General features: G+C 39.0%; 1 non-coding gene across 1 annotated transcript; it reads right to left on the reverse strand.

Moving 5' to 3' along the window:
• Positions 1 to 1802: 1802 nt before the first annotated feature.
• Positions 1803 to 1874, reverse strand: Trnai-uau (transfer RNA isoleucine (anticodon UAU)). Its single transcript has one exon. It is a non-coding gene; the product is annotated as a tRNA-Ile (tRNA).
• Positions 1875 to 26313: the final 24439 nt, after the last annotated feature.

Genomic DNA, 26313 nt, shown 5'->3' on the forward strand with positions numbered 1-26313 from the left:
GAGAACTATATGCAAATGCCGCTGCTTTTGACAGTTAAGTAAGGTCGGGAGCCACTGTATTGTCCATGGTCAGAGGTAATGTTTGAAATTTGCTATTCTCAGGACACTCTCTGACACTGTGGATCTCGGAATATTGAATTCTGTACCAGTTTCCGAAATGGAATGTGCCACGTGCCTAGCTCCAACTACCATTCCTCTTTCAAAATCTGTTAATTCCCATTGTGCGGCTGTAATTGTGTCAGAAACCTTTTCACATGAATCAGTTGAGTACAAATAACAGCTCCACCAATGCATTGCCCTTTCATACATTCGTACACGACACTAATGCCATATGTTTGATTGCACATCGCCGCCCCATGACTTCTGTCACCTCAGTGTATACTGCTGCGCTGTCACTGATGGACCCTACTTAATAAAAACAAGGGTCATTTGTGGGGATAGACCTTGTTACATACCAATAGAGATACAACCATTTAAAACTTTCTGTGACAATGCTAAGCTATCAGCAAAAGTAAAAAGGCACTGTCAGAAAGTCTCACTTGGTAACGAACTATCACTAATCATGCTGTGAAACACATTTTTCTTTCTGTGACTACTTCACGGTTCATGCGATTTGGGTCCTCCCACCAAGCACCATTGTTTCAGAGATTATTACTCTACAGTAATCACTGATCTGCACTGTGAAATGACTACTTTTCTATACTTTGCAACTTCACTTGTCTCTCTTCTTACAGTTGGGTGCTTATCAGTTCGTAGTATTGCATATTCCTCTGGCTTGAGTCAGCTATTATTCTTTCTGTGACTGAAACTGTCCACACTCCAGTTATTTTTAGATTTTTAAGTCTCATCTATTGCTGGCATTTTTTTCCTGCTTTCTGTTTTTTTTCTTGTGACCCTGGAAAACTTTGATTTAACCTTTTCTTATAACAATTTGTCATTTGACTTGACTGCTATAATCTTCTGTTGTAATAGTGTAGGCTAATATTAAATTAACTGTTATTTCTTAATGTGAGTTAAGATAAAATACAGTTCACAATACACTACATAAAGTGTACTTCACATTAATATATACACTTGAGTATAACATTGTGATTTGATGATGTGTCTGTTTATAATGAGCAGCTGTTAACAATAAAGGATTCTGATAAACTTTGTGCAGCTGGCAGTGGTAAGAACTGTATAATACTGCCTTAATTAGTCAGAATATTAGGGTTGGGGGATGAGAAGTTATACATTGGGAGACAACATAAAAACAATGGCCCATGACAAATAATAACAATGTATCATCACCGTAGTAACACAGTGCATTTGTCTTGAATAAATTTTGGAAATTGTTTAAACTTTATGTATGAAAATATAAAAGTGAATTAACACACAATCCACAGATGGCTCTTGCCAGATTATTACCTGGACTGTCTGCAGCAAGGAAGATCTTTCAGATCCCTCTCTGTCAAAAAATATGTATGTATGTATATGTATATATACTGTTGTCTTTAAGATTTTCATTGATATTTTACAATTTATAGCATTGTTCAAACTTGTTTTCATAATATTATAATCAGTACACTGCTTTTAAACTGTTGAACCTGACATCCACTGCCCCTGTAATTCAAAATTGCAAACCACGTCATTAGAGTTTAACCGTAAACAGAATATTGAATATTTCCACGTAAAAAATTGACTGTAGAGTTGAGTTTGTGTGGAAAAGAAAATACTGTGAAACTATATGGTTCCAAAGACCTTTTTAAGTCTCGTACATCTGTGATGTATATATGCAGACTTAAGTGCCAAATGAAAATTTGTACCAGGGCCGGGATTCGAACCCAGGCCATCTGCTCATAAGGCAGATGTGCTAACCACTATGCCACCATGGTGCTGTGGCCCTGTACAACTGCATGAACTGCCCTAGCATATGTCCCTCCTCAGTCCAAAGCCCCAGTCCCTTCTCAGCCGCCGGCCGCTGTGGCCCAGCAGTTCTAGGCGCTTCAGTCTGGAACCGCACTGCTGCTGCAGTCGCAGGTTTGAATCCTGCCTCAAGCATGGATGTGTGTGATGTCCTTAGGTTAGTTAGGTTTATGTAGTTCTAAGTCTAGGGGACTTATGACCTCAGATGTTTAGTCCCATAGTGCTTAGAGCCATTTGAACCATTTTGAACTTCTCAGCCCACTTGGTATTTCCCCCCCCCCCCCCCCCCCCCAAACTCGAACAGTGTTGCAGTCTGCATGTTTACAACGTGGATCTTTGATCTTTGGGACCAAGAAGATCTCTGGTACCACATAGTCTCTTTTTATAAAGACCTATGCCTGGGTTTCAGGCAGGATCCCTGTTTTCATTCGATGTTGTGTTGCTACTCCAATGCTGTTGGGGAGCCTGTGCATTGCAGCTGGAGAGCCTCTGCATTGCAGTTAGAGTTTAGGAGGAATACCAAGTGGCTGAGGTGTGAATGGGAATTTGGATTAAGGAGGGAGGCATGCTAGGTAGTCTGGCAGTTCTGCAAAGCCACAATGCCAGAATGGCTACTGGATAGCATGCATCTGCCTAGGAAGCAGGAGACCCTGGTTCGAATCGTAGCCTTGGTGCAGATTTTCATTTCTCACTTCAGTTTGCGTATGCAGATCATAGAAAATACTGTTTGTACTTTATAGATATAGCCCATTTTTTTCAGTCATTTTTCCAGAAAATAATCATACCACATTTCTTCCATTTAACATACAAGTAAATGTATAGGTAAGGAAGAGCTACATAGTGTAATTGGAAAAATTAACACATTTGCTTTGTATTTAGTAAGACAAGCAACTACAACCACATCAGCACAAATAAAATTAAGATCCTGGCTTTTCAGTGAAATTAAATTCACTGAAATAATTGTGGAACAAATCAGTGAACTTCAGTGACACAAAATGATATTAGTAAACTCTGTTCAGAAATGATGAATTTGCAGTGTATGTATGTTGTGACAAATGAAAATTTATGCCCGGCTGTTGTAACCCAGGTTACCTGCTTATTGCAAATAGTCATCTTAATCAATTAGACTATATGAGTGGATCACTCAGACTGGCTCAAACATTCAGTGCCACTTGTGGTTTTCTACTGCTTTTCTGAACAGAGACACTCTTTTTGGGGATAATATCAGAGGAATACATATGATGAGGACTATGGCTCACACAGCTATAGGGATATGCATCAATGAAATCCGCTGAAAGAAATTAATGGAATCAATTACATGAAATTGTATCTATGAAACTGTTCAGAAGTACTTGACCTATGACATACTGATTGTCATGATTTATTAAAAAGTTTTCCAGACAGCTATTCGAACTTAGTGTGTCACAATTTTTTATTGTCTGAGTTCCATTTCCAGTAAGGAAGCTGCGTTTATTATGGAATGGCATTGGAAGTAATATTCTATGTGAATAAGATTTCTGTGGCTGAATACCTCTCTCTGTGTTCACAGAGAAAAATATAGTGCCTTTCAGCTGCACCCTAAAACCCATTTACTCTTGTGTGATTCCACCATATTTCATATCTTCAGGGAGTAATTAAGAACTACTCTTGCACTGTGTGTCATTAGTATGCATCATATATCATTAAAGATTGCCCCACAAGCCATTAATTTCTATTATCAGCCACACAAAAGGTGAGAAAATACGCTTACCAGTCACAGCTATTTTCAATTCACACAATCTGAAAATTTATTTACTGATCCTGTACCCAGGTTGTATCAAATTAGCTGTCAAAAAAATCTTAAGTAGAAAGATCAGTCTCATGTATTGGTACCTGGAAAAAGTATTTTTTCATTTTTAAAATAAACATTTCAGAATATAGATCCATAGCAAATTCTTCTTATTTAGGTCACCTTGAAAATGAAACAAATGTGTTTATCTTTATGTATATAATAAATTTAATTTGTAAATTTAATTCATTGATAAACAACTTCAGTGAGTCTCTGCCAGATGAGTAATCACAGAAATGTTAACTGCTTTGCAGCAGAAAAGCAGTAATCCCTTTAGATACGAGGGTGTTTTTTAGAGAGAATTAAAACCTGCTCTTTACTTTGTTTTAATCACCAGCAACTTATGTTGTATTTTCTGAAAGAAAATCAGAATTGTCATGGAAACTAAAATGTTGTTTTATAGCTTGTACCCCTCCTATTCTTCAAACCTCTACTCGATCTCCATAAATAGTCTTGCATTTGTTATTCACGTGTTCCATGGGTCACAATTCCTGCATCTTGCTATGATTTAAAACTAATCTGTTTTGCCGTCATAGTAAATCAGCCTCAGCAAAAAGTATAGCAACATACTGACTTTTATATATATATATATATATATATATATATACAAAGATGATGTGACTCACCAAACGAAAGCACTGGCATGTCGATAGACACACAAACATACATACAAAATTCAAGCTTTCGCAACCAGTGGTTGCTTCGTCAGTAAAGAGGGAAGGAGAGGGAAAGACGAAAGGATGTGAGTTTTAAGGGAGAGGGTAAGGAGTCATTCCAATCCTGGGAGCGGAAAGACTTACCTTAGGGGGAAAAAAGGACAGGTGTACACACACACACACACACACACACACACACACACACACACACACACACACACATATCCATCCGCACATACACAGACATTGTGTTTGTTTGTGCGTCTATCGACGTGCCAGTGCTTCCTCTTTCCTCATTACCTTAGCCAGCTTCATCCTGACCCACAACTTCTTCACTTTTGAAGGCCAGACATACCAACAATTAAAGGACACAGCCATGGGTACCAGAATTGCCTCCTCGTACGCCAACCTATTCATGGGTCGCGTAGAGGAAGCCTTCTTGGTTACCCAGGCCTGCCAACCCAAAGTTTGGTACAGATTTATTGATGTCATCTTCATGATCTGGACTCACAGTGAAGAAGAACTCCAGAATTTCCTCTCCAACCTCAACTCCTTTGGTTCCATCAGATTCACCTGGTCCTACCCCAAATCCCATGCCACTTTCCTTGACGTTGACCTCCATCTGTCCAATGGCCAGCTTCACACGTCCATCTACATCAAACCCACCAACAAGCGACAGTACCTCCATTATGACAGCTGCCACCCATTCCTCACCAAACGGTCCCTTCCCTACAGCCTAGGTCTTCGTGGCAAACGAATCTGCTCCAGTCCGGAATCCCTGAACCATTACACCAACAACCTGACAACAGCTTTCACATCCCGCAACTACCCTCCTGACCTGGTACAGAAGGAAATAACCAGAGCCACTTCCTCATCCCCTCAACCCAGAACCTCCCACAGAAGAACCACAAAAGTGCCCCACTTGTGACAGGATACTTTCCGGGACTGGATCAGACTCTGAATGTGGCTCTCCAGCAGGGATACGACTTCCTCAAATCCTGCCCTGAAATGAGATCCATCCTTCATGAAATCCACCCCACTCCACCAAGAGTGTCTCCGCCGTCCACCTAACCTTCGTAACCTGTTAGTTCATCCCTATGAAATCCCCAAACCACCTTCCCTACCCTCTGACTCCTACCCTTGTAACCACCCCCGGTGTAAAACCTGTCCCATGCACCCTCCCACCACCACCTACTCCAGTCCTGTAACCCGGAAGGTGTACACGATCAAAGGCAGAGCCACGTGTGAAAGCACCCACGTGATTTACCAACTGACCTGCCTACACTGTGATGCATTCTATTTGGGAATGACCAGCAACAAACTGTTCATTCGCATGAATGGACACAGGCAGACAGTGTTTGTTGGTAATGAGGATCACCCTGTGGCTAAACATGCCTTGGTGCACGGCCAGCACATCTTGGCACAGTGTTACACCGTCCGGGTTATCTGGATACTTCCCACCAACACCAACCTATCCGAACTCCAGAGATGGGAACTTGCCCTTCAATATATCCTCTCTTCCCGTTACCCACCAGGCCTCAATCTCCGCTAATTTCAAGATGTCACCACTCATACCTCACCTGTCATTCAACAACATCTTTGCCTCTGCACTTCCGCCTCGACTGACATCTCTGCCCAAACTCTTTGTCTTTAAATATGCCTGCTTGTGTCTGTATATGTGTGGATGGATGTGTGTGTGTGTGTGTGTGTGTGTGTGTGTGTGTGTGTGTGTGTGTGTGTGTGTGTGTGAGTGTATACCCGTCCTTTTTTTCCCCCTAAGGTAAGTCTTTCCGCTCCCGGGATTGGAATGACTCCTTACCCTCTCCCTTAAAACCCACATCCTTTCGTCTTTCCCTCCCCTTCCCTCTTTCCTGATGAGGCAACAGTTTGTTGCGAAAGCTTGAATTTTGTGTGTATGTTTGTGTTTGTTTGTGTGTCTATTGACCTGCCAGCGCTTTCGTTTGGTAAGTCACATCATCATTGTTTTTAGATAAATTTTTCCCACGTGGAATGTTTCCCTCTCTCTCTCTCTCTCTCTCTCTCTCTCTCTCTCTCTCTATATATATATATATATATATATATATATATATATATATATATATATATATATATAAAAACAAAGATGAGGTGACTTAAAGAACAAAAGCGCTGGCAGGTCGATAGACACACAAACATACACACAAAATTCAAGCTTTCGCAACAAACTGTTGCCTCATCAGGAAAGAGGGAAGGAGAGGGGAAGACGAAAGGAAGTGGGTTTTAAGGGAGAGGGTAAGGAGTCATTCCAATCCCGGGAGCGGAAAGACTTACCTTAGGGGGAAAAAAGGACAGGTATACACTCGCACACACGCACATATCCATCCACACATACAGACACAAGCTGCTTGTGTCTGTATGTGTGGATGGATTATAACATCGAAAATAAAGTAATTCCTTTTCATAAATTTTAGCTTGAAATGTAATGTACTGTGTATAAAATTATATGAAAGTGTTCAGAAAAGTAACTGAGATAATACTGATGTGTCCAAAATTCAAAAAATAATATTGGTATCGACAACTACTGTTGAGGAAAAGGAATGCTAGAGGATGCTGTCCCATTACAGGCTCTAAAGTTGACCCCCACACATTATTCTTATTGCACACTACTATGCAACAAACACCTTTATCACCCAGTGATGAGTTACACCAGAAAATGATATGATAAAACATTAGAAAATGAAATTGGGAAAAGTAAGTAACCTTTTTTGACACTTTCAGCTACAAAACCTGATATTATCACTAACACAGAAGTTGCAGAACTGAGAAGCTTAAGATGATCTGTAATAAATGACTTCCATTTCCAGTTCTTATCAATATAAACACCTGAGACTTTAGAATATTCTCTTTCAATTATTGATTTACCCTCGTGCATTATTTGTAATTATGTGGTAAGGCTTTCTGCAGAATTGAATTGCATATATTTGTTTAGTGTATTATCTGAATCCAGTGACAGTTCGTTTGGAGAAGATTGCTTATTAGTTTTTCAAGAAAATATTATTTAAAACATAAAGTATACCAGATTAACATTTAAAGCAATAAAATTTAATTCAGAATTGGAGAACATTAAATATGACCTTGTACAATATTTTGTGTAGTTCCTTTCTATGTTTGTCCTTCACAAGTGACTTATGCAGGTCATTACGGGTGGCTAAAAAAACAGCAACATTTGCTGAAGACCCATATTGAGTATTCCAGGCACAGCAAAGCTAGTAGCTGGTTTTCTGTAAATAATGTAAGGTGTGTTTTTTTAATAAGCATAAAATTACATAAAATATACTATCTTTTGGAACTATTAGTTCAGGTTGGTGAAGGTTTAAAAGAAAGGACAGGCCACTTAGATCCTAGAATGAGATGGATTCACCTGTTGTGCTTCATTGTTGTCTCCCCTGTGTCCTCACAGCAGGTAGATCTCTCTTATTCTGGGGTGTGAGCGATCTGCGTATACTTTTTAATCTTCTCTGACAAAACCACCTCACCTTTGCAGGGAAGGAAGTAATAGCACCAAAAGCTAGGAGAGTTTCGCACACTTTTATGTTTTATCAACATTATAAAAATTTCACTGCCTGAAGATTAGCACTAGTGAGGCATCTATATTATAATTTCATAGTTTCCATATTTCCTTGTAATGTAAAGATTGTAGTTTAATTGGATAGATAAATAAAATCTACTCACCAAGCAGCACCATGAGAAACATGTAGAGGCCAGAGAAATGTGCAAGCTTCCAGAGCCAGTGACTCCTTCTTCTGGCAGAAGGGCTGAATGGGAAGGAAGTGGGATGAAGCAAAAGAACTAGCAGGCTTTAGGAAATAGGAAGAGTTTATAAAAGTCAACCAGAACCCCAGGAGACTTATCTCAGAGGATGAGAATGAAAGACATTGTTGGGGACCGCCCTGGATGAGACTTTAAATCTGACAGCTTAAAAGTGGAAGATAGGGTAATATGCAAGATGGAGAAGACAAAGCATTGTCCACATGTTAACAAGAGTGGAAAGCTCAGTGCATTATATGTGGGAGAGATAGAGGGTGGAGAAATTAAAAGGTCAGAAAATTAAAGATATAGAAAACTAAAAAGGAATAAGGAAAGGAATGGTTACTGGGAAGAAATACTGAGACTGAAGAAATTAAAGAAAATAGTAAATGTGCATTAAGGCCAGTTGGGTAGTGAGAACCGAGGACATATTATAATGCCAGTTCCACCTGCAGAGTTCTGAGAAACGTCTGGGAGAACAATCTAGGTGACACGTGTGGTGAAACGGGTGCCAAGGCAACAACAGTCATGTTGGAGAGCATGCTCTACAGCACGATATTATGTGTTGCCAGTATACATACTATGTTGCCCGTTCATCCTAACTGATGACTTGGTAGCAGCCATACCAGTTCTACAGCTGAACAGTTTATACATAACAGCTGGTACACAAAACATGTTGTTTTGCGGATGATTCTCCATGAAATAGTATGTTTTACCATTTACAGGACTGATGTACATTATGGCGAAGTGTACGTAGGGCAAGTCTTTCAGTGGGGACAATCACAGGGATGGAAGTCATAGGGTAACGAAATGAGAGCAGAAGGAGCATAGGGACTGACCAGAACACTGCAGAGATGGTAGGGGGACTGATGAAAAGTTATTCTGGATGTAATGGGTGAAATGTTGGACAGAATGGAGCTCATTTCAAGGCATGATTTTAGGAAGTTGTAGCCTTGTTGAAGATACTGATTAATACATTCAAGACCAGCATAGTACTGCATGACAAGAGGTGTACTCCTGAGTTGTTTTTTTTGTAGGGAACAGCAGTACCAGGATTGGACATGAGGGCCTGGGAATCTGCTTTTGAACTAGGCTGATGGGGTAATTATGTCCTGTGAAGCAAGGCTGAGGTGAGAGTGATGGTGATGAATTGCTGTAAAGTGTCTGCATCTGAAGAAATATGTTTGCCTCAAATGCAAAGGCTCTGTGAGGGGGAATGTTTGACATGGAAAGGATAGCTATTGTGAAAATGTAAAGGTTGTTGTTTGTTAGTAGGTTTAATGTGAAACAAGTTGTGTAACTAACCCTCAGTGAGGATGAGGTTAACATCAAGGAAAGTGGCATGTGATTCAAAATAGTACCATGTGAAATTTAATTGAGAGAATGTGTTAAGAGACTACAAAAATTTTAATGGGTCAGCCTCACCATGAGTCCATATGGCAAAGATGTCATCAGTGTATCTAAATCAAACTAGGTGCGGAAGTCGGATTCCAGCAAAGCCCCTCCAACTGAGCAATGAAAAGGTTGGCATAGAAAGGACCCATTATGGTTCCCATTGCCAAGTCTCTGACCTATGTGTTTGTCTGCCCCTCAAAGGTAAACCAGTTGCTGGTACACACAAAGTTGATTAAACTGAGCAGGAAGGTCATCATAGGTTTAGTAGCATGTGGGTGCTAGTTGAGGTAAGATGCAGCAACAGACGGATCACATACATGGGGAATGCTGGTATGCAGGGAGGTGGTATCAAAAGTGACAAGTAAGGTGTGTGGTGGGACTGGGACAGGCACAGATTTCTGATGATCTAGCAAATGTTTGATGTTTTTAATACAGGAGAGGTGTCTTTTTACAGTAGGTTGCAAGTGTTGATCAGCTAAGGCAGATATATGTTCGGTGGGTGCTTTGAAGTCAGCAACTATGGGGCAGCCAGGTTGATTGAATTTGTGGGTCATAGGAAGAAGGTGAAAGGTGGGCGTGCATGATTTGGGTGGGGTAAGATGATCTATGGATTGGGGTGTTAGTCCTTGTGATGGGCCTGAGGTTTTAAAGAGTGACTGTAGGTCAGTTTCTATTACAGGATTGGAATGGCAGATTCTGTACCTTTGTGTGTCAGAAGCTGACATAGACACTCACTTAAGTGCCTCACCCCCCGTAAACGGTCAAATGTGTTTGACAAAACCACTCTTATCTAACGATGGATTTACCAAGCAAGTCTGTACATATTCGAACTATGTTTGTCAGTTTAACCTCATTCTAAAGTGGATGCTGTTCATACTCATGAGTATTTTGACAGTAGTGAGAACAGCCATAAACTCAAACAGAGCAGTCTTGGCACTGACTTTATCACTGTGTTTGAAGACAAAGGGAATGGCTTAAAATAAAAATATACATGAAAATCTGCTGAAGGAAATATTGCTCTCAGAACCAGATGATTACCTCAACTTTCTCCAAATTGACAACGAAACTCTTAAAGCCTGTTAAGGCCCTCCTAAAAGGGCAGACTTGTCTGTCAAGTTTGCTCTTATCTGCCAACAGATGTGTCAATACAAGCCCATACACATACCAAGAAAGCTTGTCAATTTAACCTTACTTTTGAAGCAGATGCTTTTTGTGTATGCTGCATTTTGGCACTAGTGGCAATGGCTACAAATCCAGATAATGCATTTATAACATTGATTCTGGCACTGTGTTTAAAGAGGAAGGAGGAAACCAGATGCTGGTCCTGGGAATGGTTTAAAATGAGCGAGAAATACAGACATGAAAACCTGTTAGAGGAAATGTTACAGTCAACTTTCTGCTGATGGACAGTTAAATGTTTAATAACTTGTTTAGCATTACTTTGCCCTCACACTGATAAAGAAGACACAAGTGTATCAAAATTTATTCTTTTTTACTTGGTCCTCTAGTGACAGTTCATCAGAATACCACAACATGGGAACTTATAGCCCACATTGTTCATGGAAGAACTAGAGAACTACAGTTTCTTTTGTTTCATTCCACTCCAGATTGTATGTTACTGTATGTGTAAAATATTGATTTTGTTCCTAATCTCATCATGCATAATATATGACTGCGAAAGATATGATTTCTCTAATAGTCAGTGTTGTATTGTTTTTATACTTGATCATAGATTCCATAGTTGTGTAAACTCACACTACATTGACATAAATTGTAATAAAACACACATGCAGTGAAACGATGATGCAAACAACGTCTGTCATCTTGTCAAACTTTCCATCAATCAACATTTCTCGCAAACATGTCAAACACAATCTGTGCTTGTCAGTTTGTCAAACAGGTCAAACAGCACCATACAAGGTCAAATATTTGACAAGCATAGTTACATTTGACAAAATATTTGATGTTTATGTGGGTCCTTACATATTCCTGTCAATTCTGTACCAAAATGATAGATCCCTTGTCCACTGGGACGGTAATGATGGAGTTATCAGTCTGTAGGGAATGAAGAGCCTGAAGTTCTGCAGAAGACAGGTTAGGGTGATGTTTTAGTGACCTGAAACAGGGTTGTGAAGCAATGCCGTATGTTAGGAATTCTTGAAAGGTTTGTTAGGGGTGACTTTGAGGTAGTGGTGGTAGATCAAGATGGGATCGTGGTCAAGAACTGTTCAAGGCAGGATTCAGTGACAGGTTCACTCTTGGAGAGCTTTTGGGATTGGGTTACAAAGTGATATTTACAAATTGACATTACATTTGAAGGAAAGTAGGTCCTTTGCCAAAAAAGCATGATTAAATGTAGATTTAAGGCTGAATATTACAGATAATTCAGGAGTGTTGAGTGCCTTGGATGAGAGGTTGAGAACGTTGTACTGTTGTGGCTGTTACTTGCAATAGTGAGCTATTATAGCCCTGGGAGGCAGTGGGGGTTGCTAAGAAGTTTGGCAAAGGTTGGGTTGCAGGAAAGGAGTGGTGGTTGATGTTGGGACTGTTTAGGAAACTGGACAGGGGCAGGATGCAAAATATCACTGTTGAGAAAATTTAGGATTAGGTAGGTTAGCTTTCTGAGGTGAAGTCTGGCCTGTTGCTGCAATTTGAAGTTGGCTTGGCAGGTGATATCATCCAAGGACACATGAGGGGCAGATTACTGCAGAATCATGCAGGAGGAGCAAAGTCTGCTAGAGTAGAAATTGGCAGATGAGAGAGATATAAGGGGAATTAAAAAAAAAAAAAAAAAAAAAAAAAAAAAAAAAAATATAGCTGGAGGCATAATTACAGAAACCAGTACCTGTATGTTAGAAGTATTGATTCTGGCTGTTGAGACACTTGTCCCACTGTGACACAAGGTGGTGAATGGCTGCCTCATAAAATTCCTGGGGCTGCAATGTTAATCAGTTCCACACATACAGCTGGACGTTGTCGTCCAAGGTGAATCGTTTGCCCATCAGAGCCTTTTTACGGGGACCAAAAATGACGTAATCACAGGGAGAGAGGTTTGGACTGTATGGAGGGTGGCCAAGAACCTCCCATTTGAATTTTTGCAGGAGTGCTGTGACACTGTTGGATGTATGAGGCTTTGCATTGTCATGGAGCAGAATGATCTCATGAATGAGATTGCCTGGTCATTTTGATTTGATCGCCTGGCGAAGGGTTTTGAAGGTTTGCGAGTAACGCTGGGCATTCACTGTTGTCCCGTGCTGCAGGAAGTGAATCAGAAGGTTGCCATCTTGGTCCCCTTGAAAAGGCTCTGAGGGGCAAACAATTCACCTCGGACGCCGATGTCCAGCTGTATGTGCAGAACTGGTTAACATCACAGCCCCGGGAATTTTATAAGACAGCCATTCACTGCCTTGTGTCACAGTGGGACAAGTGTCTCAACAGCCAGAGTCAGTACTTCTAACATACAGGTACTGGTTTCTGTAATTATGCCTCTGGCTCATTTCTTTTTGAATGCCCCTTATAGATCACACATTAGCTGGGTGAGTGCAAGAGATTGTTATATTTGAAACTGTAAAAGGGTCTGGTGTAGAGAAGGATTATGTCTGGGAACACAAACTTTCAGTGTTAGATCTTTGGGAGGTAACTCCCAGCGAGAAGCAGGTTTCAAGAAACAGAACATGAGACCTTGGTTTTGGTAGTACAATAGCATATTTTCAAAAGGAAAATGTGTATCTGCCTTAGTTGATCAACACCTGCAACCTGTAGTACAAGCACACCCCTCCTACATTAAAGACACTTAACTGTTTCCTAGATCAGGGGTCGGCAGTAATTTTATATGGCGTCCGGAAAATTTTTATCGAGGTCCAGAAGAATAACCTCTAACTCCTTACTAATTTTTTATTTTAATTTTCACCCACAAAATAATATGAAACACAATAGACAGGCATATTTGTAGTAAAAAATCGAGGAAAAAGCTCATATTCCTTACTAATATTTTTTTTTTAATTTTTCCTGTCAAACTAATATGAAATACAATAAATGGCCATATTTGTATTAAAAGACCCAGAAAAAACTTATATTCTTCACTATTTGTATTTTCACTCACAAAAAATATGAAATACAATAGACAAGTATATTTGTATTGCAAAAATCCAGAAAAAAACAATGTTAAGTACTATTTTTTATTTTAATTTTTACTCACAAAGTATGAAATACAAATGTATTAAAAATCAATGTGAGAAATTACATTCGTGTTCATGATCTAGTTTCTGAAAGTTAGTTTCACGTGTGGAGCAGCTTATGTGAATAGTGTCATCAAGGTGGGCAGCCATTAATCCTGAATGATACTTTTTCCTCTAATAATTAATTTTTAACAATGAAATTTCACAAATATATATGGAACAAAACATAGCAGCCAGGTACATGGCTACTTTTTGCACTTTTCATATTTTTCTGGGCTACATTTATTCCAAAATTTTTCAGCAGATGCAGTTTATAAGTTTGTTATGAAATCTCTTCCTGCAAGTGTATTATCTCCATTTGGAGTAACGGCTTTCAAAAGGAAGAACAACTTCGCAGCCACATCTGTCCATTCTGAAGCTGGAGAAGCTACACAACAGCCTCTCTATCAGTGAAAAAGTAGGAATCTTGCTGCAGATTCCTTCCTAAGAACTGACATAAAATTTGAGAGTACTGAAATGAAATGTATGTTTCAGTATTATTTTTCTATCCAAATATTGTTGGAAGTGAAAAAAAATCTTGATTTGCAACACACTTTGTATCTGATAACATGGCAGCGTGTTCAGCTACAGGGTGGTCCACTTGTTTTTTGGCCACAGTTTGTTGGTGGCCTTCCATGCGGACATACAGCTTGTTGGTTGTCATGCCTACATAGAATGCAGAACCGTGGTTACAGCTTAGCTTGTACATCACATGACTGGTTTCACAGGTAGCTCTGCCTTTGATGTGATAGGTAATGTTAGTGACCTGACTGGAATAGTTGGTGGTAGGAGGACGTATGGGACAGATCTTGCATCTAGGTCTACTGCAGGGGTATGAGCCATGAGGTAAGGGATTGGGAGCAGGGGTTGTGTAAGGATGGATGAGTATATTGTGTAGGTTTGGTGGATGGTGGAATACCATGGCAGGAGGGGTGGGAAGGATAGTGGGTAGGACATTTCTCATTTCAGGGCACAACAAGAGGTAATCGTAACCCTGGCGGAGAATGTAATTCAGTTGCTCCAGTCCCGTATGGTACTGAGTTATGAGGGGAATGCTCCTCTGTGGCCAGACTGTGGGACTTTGAGAGGTGGTGGGAGACTAGAAAGGTAAGGCATGGGAGATTTGTTTTTGTACAAGGATAATTACGGTCAGTGAAGGCTTCAGTGAGACCCTCAGTATATTTAGAGAGGGACTGCTTGTCACTGCAGATGCGATGACCATGGGTGGCTAGGTTGTACAGAAGGGACTTCTTGGTATGAAACGGGTGACAGCTGTCGAAGTGGAGGTATTGCTGGTGGTTTGTAGGTTTGATATGGACAGAGGTACTGATGTAGCCATTCTGAGGCAGAGGTCAACATCTAGGAAGGTGGCTTGTTGGGTTGAGTAGGACCAGGTGAAGCAAATGGGGGAGAAGTAGTTGAGATTCTGGAGGAATGTGAATAAGATGTCCTCATCTTCAATCCAGATAGCAAGGATGTCATCAATGAATCTGGGTTTAGGATTCTGGGTTTTTGGAAGGATTCCTCTAGATGGCCCATGAATAAGTTAGCATAGGATGGTGCCACGTGGGTGCCCATAGCCGTACTGCAGATTTGTTTGTAGGTAATGCCTCCAAAGGAGAAGTAATTGTGCGTGAGGATATAGTTGGGCATGGAGACTAGGAAGGAGGTTGTTGGTTTGGAACCCATAGGGCGTCTGGGTGGGGGGGACTAGCGGAAAAGGAGAGAAATAAAAAGACTGGTGTGGTGGTGGAATGACAGCTGTGTAGTGCTGGAATGAGAACAGGGAAGGGGGTGAGTGAGGACAGTGATGAACGAGGGTCGCAGAAACGTAGGATGTATTGCAGGGAAAGTTCCCACCTGCACAATTTAGAAACGCTTGTGTTGTTGGGAAGGATCCATAAGGCACAAGTTTTGAAGCAGTCATTGAAATGAAGGATATCATGTTTGGCAGCATGTACAGTAACAGGGTGGTCCACTTGTTTCTTGGTCACAGTTTGGTGGTGGCCATTCATGCAGACAGACAGCTTGTTGGTTGTCATGTCTACACAGAATGCAGCACTGTGGATGCCGCTTAGCTTGTAGACCACATGCCTTGTTTCACAGGTAGCCCTGCCTTTGATGGGATTAGTGACTGGACTGGAGTAGGTGGTGGTGTTGGTGGTGGTGGTGGTGGCAGGATGTATGGGACAGGTCTTGCATCTTGGTCTATTACAGGGGAATGAACCATGAGGTAAGGGACTGGGAGCAGGGGTTGTGTAAGGAGGGACGAGAGTGTTGTGCAGGTTTGGTGGATGGCGGAATACCGCTGTGGGAGGGGTGGGAAGGATAGTGGGCAGGATATTTCTCGTATCAGGGCACGATGAGAGGTAATCAAAACCCTGGCACAGAATGTAATTCAGTTGCTCATCCTGTGTGGTACTGAGTAATGAGGGGAATGCTCCTCTGTGGCCAGATAGTAGGACTTTGGGAGGTTGTGGGAGACTGGAAAGATAAGGCACGGGAGATTTGTTTTTGTACAAGGTTGGGAAGATAATTACGGTCAGTGAAGGCTTCAGTAAGACCCTTGGTATATTTCGAGAGGGACTGCTTGTTACTGCAGATGCAACTACCATGGGTGGCTAGGCTGTACAGAAGGGACTTCTTGGTATGAAACTGGTGGCAGCTGTCGAAGTGGAGGTATTGCTGGTGGTTTTCAGGTTTGATATGGACAGAGGTACTGATGTAGGCATTTCTGAGGCGGAGACCAACATCTAGGAAGGTGGCTTGTTGGGTTGAGTAGGACCAGGTGAAGAAAATGGGGGAGAAGTTGTTGAGATTCTGGAGGAATGGGAATAGGGTGTCCTCACCTTTGATCCAGATAGCAAAGATGTCATCAATGAATCTGAACCAGGTGAGGGGTTTGGGAATCTGGGTTTTTAGGAAGGATTCCTCCAGATGGCCTATGAATAGGTTGGCATAGGATGGTGCCATGCGGTTGCCCATAGCCATACCCCGGATTTGTTTCAACCCATAATCTATGTAGTCTATGTAGGCATGACAAACACCAAACTGTCTGTCCGCAAGAATGGCTACCGACAAACTGTGGCCAAGAAACAAGTGGACCACCCTGTTTCTGAACACGCTGTCAAACATGATATCCTTCATTTCAGTTTCTGTTTCACAGACTGTGCCTTATGGATCCTTCCCACCAACACCAGCTTTTCTGAATTGCACAGGTGGGAACTTTCTCTGCAATACACCCTATGTTCTCACAGCCCTCTTGGCTTCAAAATGCACTAGTCACTGTCCTCACCCATCCAGCCCCTACCCTGTTCCCATTCCAGCACTACACCGCCATAACCCCACATAGTCACCACTCCCATCATGCACTGGTACTGCTGTTCACAGTGTGGTTTTAGCTGCCTGAGACTGCACTTGTGTGTGAGAGTTGCATTTGTGTGCGTGCGTACGTGCGTGTGTGTGTGTGTGTGTGTGTGTGTGTGTGTGTGTGTGTGTGTGGGTCGTCTATTGTTGATGAAGGCCTTAATCGTCGTAAGCTTTACTTGTGAGAGTCTTTTTGTTGTGCCTATCTGTGATTCAGCATCTCTACTATATGGTGAGTGCCAACTTTCCTTTTCATAATATTGTTACATTCCATCCTGAATTTTCCATTGTTTTATTTATTTATTTTACATGTTTAGTTCTGTAGGACAAAATTGAGGAGCAAATCTCCTAGATCATGGAAAGTGTAAGTACATGAAATTACAACATAAAAATAATAACAGATAAAATAAAATGTTCATGAAGCAAAAAAAAAAAAAAAGACAAGCCATAAGTTTATGTAAATGCAATCAACAATTAACAGAGGAATCAGCCTAATTTTTAAAGGAACTCCTTTACAGAATAGAAGGAGCGACCCATGAGGAAACTCTTCAGCTTCAATTTGAAAACACATGAATTGCTGCTAAGATTTTTGAATTCTTGTGGTTGCTTAGCGAAAATGGATGCACACATTTCTGCACAAGAGTCAAGGAAGAGCAATACAAATGTAGATTGGTTTTCTGCCTACTTAAAGCTGCTAATTCTTGGGAATAAGCTGATATTATTAACAACAAATAACAGTAAAGAATATACAAAGGCATTGAAAGGCCAATGCCAGAATACCCAGACTAGTGAACAGGGGTGGACAAAAAGATTGCAGACTTACATCACTTACTGCCCAAAGTGCCCCAAAATATGATACCACACATCATAAGCAAATGAAAATAAGCAAAATAGGCTACTTTTTATGTCAAACTATCATTTACTTCAGATCCTGCCCTAGTAGTAAAAATGGCAGCATTAAGTCTTTGAACAAAATCCTGATTGTGGGCTTTCCGTAACAGTTTACTATCTACCTGAACACCAAGAAATTTGAACTGTCCAGTTTCACAAATCATATGCCCATTCTCTGATATTAAAACATCAAGTTTTGTTCAATTGTGTGTTAGAAAATGCAAAGACTGAGTCATGCTGTGATTTAGCATTAATTTATTTTCGACAAACCATAATCTTATCTCATGAACTGCACTATTTGAAATAGTGCCAATTTTGCACACAACATCCATTACTATGAAGCTAGTGTCATCAGCGAACAGAAATATTTTAGAATCACCTGTAATACTAGAGGGCATATCATATATATAAATAAGGAACAGGAGAGGACCCAGCACTGATCCATGGGTAACCCCCACCCTCCCCCCCATTTGACCATGCCCCATTCTCAACAATGTGGATAAAGATCTTTTGCTGTCTATTGTTAAAAAGTAAGAGGTGAACCAGTTGTGAGCTACTCCCCATATTCCGTAATGGTGCAACCTCTGCAGCAATATTTTATGATCAACAGAATCAAACATCTTAGTTAAGTAAAAAAAGATGCCTAGCATTCAAAAACTTTTGTTTAATCCATCCAGTACCTCACAGTGAAAACAGAATATAGCATTTTCAGTTGTTAAACCACTTCTAAAACTGAACTTTACATTTGGCAGCAAATTGTGTGAAATAAAATGATCAATTATACATACATACACAGCCTTTTCGATAACTTTATCAAACATTGATGCATAGAAATAGGTCTAAAATAGTCTACATTATTGCCTTCTCCCTTTTTACAAAGCAGCTTTACTACTGAGTACTTTAATCATTCAGGAAACTGATGATTCTTCAAGGAAAAATTACAAATATGGATAAGTATAGGACTAACATGTGCAGCATAAATTATTGACAAGTCCTATGTCATTTCAATGATGTACTACAAGGACGCTAATAAATTGAATTGAATTGAAATACTTTAATATTTGATGGTACTCCATCATATCCATGAGTGTCCTTAGTCTTCAGTGATTTAATTGTTGACTTAATATCCCCCTTCTCAGTATCACAGAGGAGTATTTCACACATAAGTCTCAGAAAGGCATTTTCCAAGAGAGTTATATGCGTCCCTCTAGAAACTAAGTTTCTGTTTAATTCACCAGCAATTCTCAGAAAGCAATTGTTAAACTCTTGTTGATTCTGTCATTCCCTCATTCCATTTCTGATCCTCTCTTTCATGATGGAAACTACAAGAGATAATATATGAGTGGATGAATAACTATCCAAATGAATGCTTGTTTATTTAGTTAATGGTTAGCATCACACCATAAACAAAAAAAAAAAAAAACAGTAATAAGATATTACAATTATAATGTTTAGATATGGCTTTACAAAATATTATGAACAGGCATCCAAATTTTTAATATATTCAATGGAAACTTCTTCCACTACCATAAATGCCTCCATATTCCCAATAGTGTTCTACGTGGGCATTTCTTAATATTGTTCTTCAGCACAAGAGTAGTACTCTCCATTCACAACACAATATTTGGCCACTATTCTTATGAATAAGCAATTGGAATTTTTAGTTACAGGAACTGTAAAACCAGGGGCTCCCCTCCAGGAAATAGTTAAAGACTGCAACCCACACCCAAATGATGTCGGTGTAGTTATTGCTGGAGCTAATGATGTATATAAAAACGAGTCAAAAAATGCAGTCAGAGCATTGCGCCAAATGTTGGAAAGAATTGGACAACAAAAAACGATCGTCATTAGCATTCCACACAGACATGACTTAATAAAAAGTTCATGTGTAAATACCGAAATAAGTTTCACAAACAGAAAATTTCGGAAAATCTGTAAAGCATTCAAACATGTCAAGTTCTTAGACATTAGCTCTGAAGAAAGAAGCTTCTTTACTCGCCATGGAATGCACAGAAACCGCCGAGGAAAACATGTACTTGCTAACACATTATTAACAGAAACGTCCAAAATATATGAAAACACCACACTACCAATCGTACTAAAAGCACCCATGCCTAATGAAAGTGTACTATTGGAAGATAAAGAAACAGCTGCATCAAAAAATTCCCTCGCAATTAATGAAGATGCAGATCAGGAAACTTTACCTACAAAATCACAAGAAACTAGCAGCGAATTGTTACACAGTCCAAAATTTGGATACTGCTATTCAAACAACAGCTCAACAAAAAGTCTACGAGATCACAACATACTCCCACTGCATCATATTCATCATTGGAGAGTCACGTTTCTTCTGGGAGTACAGCTTCAAGCAGCAAGATCTCAACATCTCTGAGAAGATCGTCAAGAAAAACAAAAAAAGTGTCAGCTAATAACGAAGATTTTTTATGGTCAAGTCACATCTTTCGCAAGAGGACACAGCAGACATAAATCTTCTTCACATAGAACAATGTGACAACCTTAACATATACTGTCACAATGTACAAGGATTGAGAAATAAAGTAAGTGAACTTGAAATTCTTACAAGTGATACTAATGTTTTGTCAGACATGCACTTACTGTGTATTAGTGAACACTGGCTAAAAGAGTCAGAATTACCTTATCAGTATATTCAAAACATCAGATTAGTCCACCACTATTCTAGGAAAAATTACAAAGGTGGTGGAACTTGTATATACATAAAAAATAGCATTAGCTGTGAACCTTTCCATCCCTGTGAAGTGTATTCCTTAGACAAAGACATTGAAGTAGCTGGGGTAGTACTTGCCGACCTAAATATGTATATAATGTGTGTATATAGATCACCGAGTGGTAACTTTTCAGTCTTCCTCAGAAACTTTGCACTATTGCTAGAAAAAGCTTGTCACAAAAACACAAAAAATATAATAATATGTGGTAATCTCAACATTGATTTCCTTGAAGAATCTGCTCGAAAGTCCCCATTAGTAAATTTAATGATATCATTCAACTTAAATATGAAAGTTATATGTCCTATGAGATTAAACAGCTGTCTTGATCAGGTTGCTACTACCACTGACTGCACTGTAAAAATTATAGATGTTGGTTTTTCAGATCACAGTGCACTAACAATATATTTTAATCCACCACTCATTGTACTCCCAACAGGAGAAACAGTTATTAAATGTAGAAGTTATAGTGATAGCAACATAAACAACTGTGTACTTAGTTTAGAGAAAGAAGACTGGCAAAGTGAATTTACTTTCTCAACAACAAATGAAAAATATGACAATTTCCTGCAGATATTTGAATATTACTTTAATTGCCATTTCCCAGAGAAAACAAAGACTATCAGTAACAAAAAAAGAATGCTTGGGTCACAAAAGGTATTAAAACTTCATCAGAAAAGATGAGGCTGCTATACAGACTTAGCAAACTGGACAGTGGCAAATCCAGAGAGTTCAAGGTATACTATAAAAATTACAAAAACACATACAGGAGAGTTATCAAATGGGCTAAAAAAGCTCATAATGATAAAACAATTAGGTGCTCTTCCAACAAATGTAAGACCATCTGGGGTATAGTAAATGAACAGACTGGTAGAAAGTTAAGGATAGAGGATAAAACCACACTAAATATAGAAGGACAAAAGACTGAAAATGCACATAAAATTGCCAATATATTCAACAGCTATTTTTCAGAAATTTCCACAAATCTCCTAACCAACTCTTCAAATACTGTTCACTCTCCTCCCACAAATCTCCTGACTAACTCTCCAATCACTGTACACTCTTGTCTCAAAAATAATACTCCTCTGAACTCCTTTTTCCTATCTCGTACAACACCACACGAAATTGAAGATATTATTAAAAAAAGAGTCAAAAAGATTTACTCTGCAGGGCATGATCTGATACCCTGCTTCTTACTTCATAAGTGTTCAAATTACATCAGTGGACCCCTGTCAAATATCATAAATACCTCATTTCTAGAGGGAACATTTCCAAACCAGCTAAAACTTGCTAAAATTATACCTCTCTACAAGAAGGGAGAGAAAACGGACATGACATACTATAGGCCAATTGCTATACTATCTGCTTTCTCAAAAATATTTGAATACTGTATGTTAACTAGATTAGAAATGTGTCTAAATTCTAACAACATAATCACATCTTCCCAATATGGATTTCGGAAAAATAAGTCCACCACACATGCTCTGTATGCATTTCTAGAAAAATGCTCAAGTTTTGTTGACCATAAACAACCTGCTGTCGGTATATTTCTTGATCAGTCCAAGGCCTTTGACATGGTCGACCACAAGCTGCTGCTTATGAAACTCTATAAGTATGGGATTAGAGGTGTAGCCCACAATTGGTTCCATAGCTACCTTAGCCAAAGAAAGCAATATGTAGAAATAAGAAAACCAGAGACATTCAGGCACTGCAGGTCCGATATACTACATACAACAAATGGCGTCCCTCAGGGATCTGTCCTTGGCCCTGTTCTTTTCATATTGTTCAGAAATGATCTCCCAGAACACATATCAAATGCCAGTTCCTTTCTGTATGCGGATGACACAAATATCCTGATAACCAGTAGAGGTGACACATTGCAAGGTGCAGTTAATGAAACTACTTATCATTTACAATTGTGGTTTGTAGCAAATAGACTACTCATAAATACTTAAAAAACTGTAAGCATGAACTTCCATACTCGACAAACTCTAACCCCCTTCAATGCACTTATAGTTATCGGCAAAGATGGCATTACGTACAAGCAGGACACCAAATTTCTTGGACTTACCATCAGTAACGCATTAAATTGGAAACCACATATTGAGGCATTGTCACAAAAGCTTAGTAAAACCTGCTATCTATTACGATCATTAAAAGACACAGCCAGTGTAGATACCTTGAAGCTGATGTACCATGCCCTGTTTGAGTCTGTCTTGAGCTATGGCCTAATCTTCTGGGGAAAGAGCTCTGATTCTCTCACAATTTTCAAGTTACAAAGACAAGTAGTAAGAATAATGAAATGTAAAAAAAGAACTGAACACTGTAAACCACTATTTCAACAATTAAAAATCCTGCCACTGCCATGCCTCTATATATTGGAACTAGCTTGTTTTACAGTACAGCAGTTGGACACCCTCGACAGAAATGCAGACCGCCACATACATGACACCAGAAACAAAACATAGTTACAAATTATAGCCCACAACACAAAATTATATGCGAATGGGGTTAAATGTATGGGCATTAAAATATACAACCACTTCCCAACAGACATAAAAACAAGCAAAAACCCAAAAATAATGAGAACTAAATTAAAGGAATTGCTACTAAATCACTGTTTCTATTCCATACATGAATTTCTTGAAACAAAATTTTAATTACTTGCAATAAGCTGTTTATTCAGTTGTAGATGTTTCTACTTAGAAAGATAGTTTAATTATTGTATCTTATCTATATTCTGTCTGTATCTCATATAGGTCTATGTATTCTGCTATGTGAACGGTGTACCACAATATTTTAATTACTTGTAATAAGCTGTATATTCACTTGTAGATATTTCTACTTAGTAAGATAATTTAACAATTGTTTGTTACTCATATTCTGTCTGTATCTCTTATATGTATTCTGCTATGCGCAGTACACACCACTGTCATCTCTCATCACACACCACCTATTTTATATTTTGTCTATATATCCTGTATGTATTCTGCTACGTGAGTTATGTACCACTACTGTCATCTCTCATCATATACCATCTTAACATAATTTTCAAATTGACTTGTCCTATATCATGATGTGCTTTGCTGTACAAATTGTATGATCTAAAGGACCAATAGTAAATCAAATCAAATCAAATCAAGTCTTTTCATCTCCCTTACTTTGTCACTACTGTGTTCACTGCCCACCAGGCCTTGCAATGTTCTTTGAACCCTGGAGGGCTGGTTAGTCTTAGTCTATGATAGAGGAGTTCATCACTATCAAAACCTGTTTTGTTATTGGTATAGATATAATTATAAACAGAAAATATTTGTGTTCTGTCGTCCGGGTTTGAGGTGTTTATGATAAGTAACTGGAAAATTGTGTGTTAACTAACAATTCTTTTGATAATCCAAATGATGTGATTTAGCTGTGTCAATAAATCCGGTGTGAGCTCTATTGACCTATACTGGAAGCAGTGCTCTACCACAAGTTACGTTGACATAAGGGCAGTATCTCTCAGTGCTGGTACTAATGAACGCCATGTCGTTCTGCAGAGTTTCTGTAAAATATCCCTTGTTCTGAGTTTGGCAGCCAGTATTGATGAGCTCTTAAAGCTCAGTAACTACGAAGTGTAATCTCCAAAATATTTTGGATATTTGTGTGTATGTGTGTGTTATAGATTTTTAGTTAGAATACATTCCATGGTTTCTAGGTTCGTTTAGATTGTTGCAAGTGCCCAGTTATCAGCATACCCAAACTTCATTTGTGTAGTTCTGGGCACGTTTGCTGCTGGTACCTATAAGTTTGAAAGAAGAGGAGTCAGCAGATATTGTTGTGGAATGTTGTTGTTGAGCATCATGTGTGCTAATCTTGTTGCTCAAGAATACTTTGGAAGAATCTCTTGCTGAGCATTGTATGGCTCACATTTGTAAGTTTTAAACATGGGAGACACTTAGTAGCTTATATACTATGCATGAAATATATTCACAATTGTGAATAAGGACAATGAATATTTCACCTCACTAGCAGAAGATCTCATTCAGGCAAACTGCAAGGTATCGTTCCCCAGGGTTCTGTTCTAGGGCTATTACTTTTCCTCATTTACATAGATGATCTTGTTGAACATATGAGCCCACAAAAAACTATCCTGTTTGCTGATGATACAAGCATAGTGTTGACTGGATCTAGCCCTGAATCCCTTCAGACAATATCTGATAACTCCATGAAAAAACTTTCTGAGTGGTTTAACAAAAATGGCCTAATTGTTAATTGTGAGAAAACTGTATGTATCAACTTCCATCTAATTCCCACATCCAATCAAAAAACTATCCAAGTAAAGTTAAATAATGATAAAATTGAAAATGTAAATGCAACAAAATTTTTGGGTCTATGGGTCCAACAAAATTTAAAATGGGACACACATATAAACAACTTATCAAAGAAACTCTCATCATTGTGCTATGGACTAAGAATACTAAAATCTACTACAAGTAAATCCACACTAATGCAAGCATACCATGCGCAGTTCCACTCATTGCTCCACTATGGAATCATCTTTTGGGGAAATTCAACTCACAGCACAAATATATTTAAACTACAAAAAAGAGCACTGAGGATAATCTGTGGCCTCAAAAAGCTGGAATCCTGTAAATGTCAATTTATAAAACTTAATGTTCTAAGCATCCCATCCCTATTCATTCAAGAAACAATCCTATTCACCAGGGAATACCTCTCAAGAACAGGCAAATTAATCCAAAACAATGATATACGCGCTCATTATACCAGAGGGCAGTCTAATATCCATCAAATTTTTTCAAGGACATCATCATACCAAAAATATATAACTCATCTGGGCATCGTATTACACAATAAAATTCCAGAACAAATAAAAACTGCTCCAGATCCAATATTTAAAAATAAACTAAAGGCATTTCTGACAAAGCACTGTTTCTATTCAGTACAAGAATTCCTGGAAATTAAAAATTATAAAGTTCCTTTGTAAATACTGTGATTAGAGTAAAACATTCTGTAGGCAAAATAATAACCTAATTTCTACTATACACAACTATGTTTCAGTTTCACTTCCCCAAATTTTTTAACTCGCTTTTTGAATGTACAAGTACACATTCTATTAGTATTAAAACTTAATTGTCTGTGAAATCTCAATGTTAATTTCATCTTTAATGTAGTTTTTAAATGACATTGTCCTTCTGTTGTGTTTCCAGTTGACATTTTTACTATTCTGTAATCTCAGTGATTATTTGTGTAAATTTAAAGTAGCACTACATTGCCTACATGTTTCTGTTGTGTTTCCAGTTGCCATTTTCACCATTCTGTAATCTCAGTGATTATTTGTGTAAATTTAAAGTAGCACTACATTGCCTACATGTTTCTTAGTCCCCCTGGAAATTGTTTGTATTCTCTGTATGTGAAGTTACTATATTCATCAATGAACAATTTTGTGTACATTTTTTTAAATGGCAGTCCACTGCCTATTTTTTTTCTCCAAACTACATATTTGTTAAGAAAAATGACTTGTCCTT

This window comes from Schistocerca serialis, chromosome 4 (assembly GCF_023864345.2).
Source record: "Schistocerca serialis cubense isolate TAMUIC-IGC-003099 chromosome 4, iqSchSeri2.2, whole genome shotgun sequence".
NCBI classification, from domain to species: Eukaryota; Metazoa; Arthropoda; class Insecta; order Orthoptera; family Acrididae; genus Schistocerca; species Schistocerca serialis.